The sequence below is a fragment of the Etheostoma spectabile genome, chromosome 14 (assembly GCF_008692095.1).
Source record: "Etheostoma spectabile isolate EspeVRDwgs_2016 chromosome 14, UIUC_Espe_1.0, whole genome shotgun sequence".
Classification (NCBI taxonomy): domain Eukaryota; kingdom Metazoa; phylum Chordata; class Actinopteri; order Perciformes; family Percidae; genus Etheostoma; species Etheostoma spectabile.
Genome location: NC_045746.1, coordinates 9,387,500 through 9,389,520, shown reverse-complemented (window position 1 = coordinate 9,389,520; position 2,021 = coordinate 9,387,500). Strand labels below are relative to the sequence as shown.

At 40.7% G+C, this 2,021-nt stretch overlaps 1 long non-coding RNA gene across 1 annotated transcript in view; it reads right to left on the bottom strand.

The window, feature by feature from the left end:
* The window catches only part of LOC116701728 (uncharacterized), a 4,292-nt gene that overhangs the window by 2,145 nt on the left and 126 nt on the right, over positions 1-2,021 (bottom strand). The window contains exon 2 of the long non-coding RNA XR_004334995.1: positions 560-565. This is a non-coding gene — a long non-coding RNA (uncharacterized LOC116701728). The remainder of the gene's footprint in view (positions 1-559; positions 566-2,021) is intronic.

Here is a 2,021-nt window from a genome sequence, read left to right as displayed (position 1 = left end):
TGTGTGTGTGTGTGTGTGTGTGTGTGTGTGTGATGTGATGAGAGAGAGAGAAAGACATGTAATGTTATTCCTTTGTCCTTTTGGACTTGGAGTGTTCCCACTCACTCCTGTGGTTTCTGACCTTATCATACATATTTTTCAGACCTTCTGTCACTTTTATATTCTTATGGTTCTTCATAAGTTTCATGCATGTGGGTTGGGGGGGCTGTGGGTGTTTAAAGAGACAGTTATAGCTAATCCCTGATAAACGTACTTTCGTTAAGTCATATGTCTTTATTTGTTTAACATATGGTCATGCTACTGCGTGGGACGGGAACTTTTCTCAGTGACTTCTGCTCTGTGTCAAACAGTGTGCCGGTTTGAAGGTGTCTCGCTCCAGTAAATAATCTGCCTGAAGATGGAAAAAGCCTGCTTTTTTGTTTTTTACTTTTTCATATTTATATAAAACTCTAGCTTAATTGACATGATGCTGCTAGGAAATGCACATTTTAAATAATTAACTATAATTCTAATGTTAAGCATACATACATCATGCATAGCTCTTTCTGCAACCCAGCACTTGGCACTTCTCAGCTTTAAAGCAATTTGAACAGTTCACAGGAGACTGAGCAATCTGCTGTCATTGAGATGATATCCAAATTACACTGTAAGAGCTTGTTTTTTTGGTGAAACAAACAGAAATAAAATTTTTAGGGTTAGGCTTACTTGGTTACATTCTTATCGATGCTAAATAGAATAATATACTCTTGTTTGCTCTGCATATCTCTTTATCTAAAACGTGTTCCAAATTATTATGCAAATTGGAATTCAGTGTCATAAACATTAACTATTTAAGTTTTGAATAAAGCTCACGGATGGTCTTGTGTCCCTGGGCTCTTTGGATCCCTGAAAGCAATCTCAGACACCTATGATAATTAGTTTGGCAGGTGAGCCCAATTAAAAGAAAACTACTTAAGAAGGACATTATTAAGCAGGCTTACAGGCTTCAAGCAATATGGGAAAGAAAATGGAAAAGCGCCAAATAGTGCAATGCCTTGGACGGAAGGTATGAAAACATTAGATATTTCACAAAAACTTAAGAGTGAGCATCGTATTGTAAAGAGATTTGTGGCTGATTCCGAGCACAGACTGGTTTGTGCAGATAAAGGCGTAATGAGGAAGGTTACTGCCAAACAAATTGATCGGATTAAGACAGCAGCTGCTAAACTTCCATTACAAAGCAGCAAACAGGTATTTGAAGCTGCTGGTGCCTCTGGCCTCGGCCACCCATAAACAATGCTCTCATGCAGTAACGATTGCAATGGGCTAAGACTAATTTTCTAACAGTCTTGTTAACTGATGAGTGGCGTGCAAACCCTGGTTGGTCCAGATGGATGGAGTAGTGGATGGTTGGTGGATGGCCACCGTGTCCCAATAAGGCTGCAACGTCAGCAAGGAGGTGGCGGAGTCATTGGGAATCACAGGGAGAAAGCTGGTAGGCCCCTTTAGGGGCCCTGAAGGTGTGAAAATGACCTTGACAAAGTGTATTAAGTTTCTGAATGACCACTTTCTTCCATGGTACAAAAGAGAACCGGGCCTTCCGTAGCAAAATCATCTTCATGCATGACAATACACCATCTCATGCTGCAAAGAATACCCCTGTGTCATTGGCTGCTCTGGGCATAAAAGGAAAGAAACTCATGGTGTGGCCCCCATCCTCCCCTGGCATCAACCCTATTGAGAATCTTTGGAGCATCCTCAAGCAAACAATCTATGAGGGTGGGGGGCAGTTTGCATCAAAACAGCAGCTCTGCGAGGCTATTCGGACATCCTGCAAAGAACTTCAGGCAGAAACTCTCCACTAAGGATGCAGGAGTTCAATGCTTTTGATTTCAGTACATATGACCTCCTAATGCTGCTAAGTTCTTTACAACCTATAAAATGTTTTGCAACTCTGTTGTGCATAACAGTTTGGAATGATGCATTTTGAGTTTTTTAGTTATTGAAAAAAATACTGTTTTCATTGGGTGGTTTGTTCAATG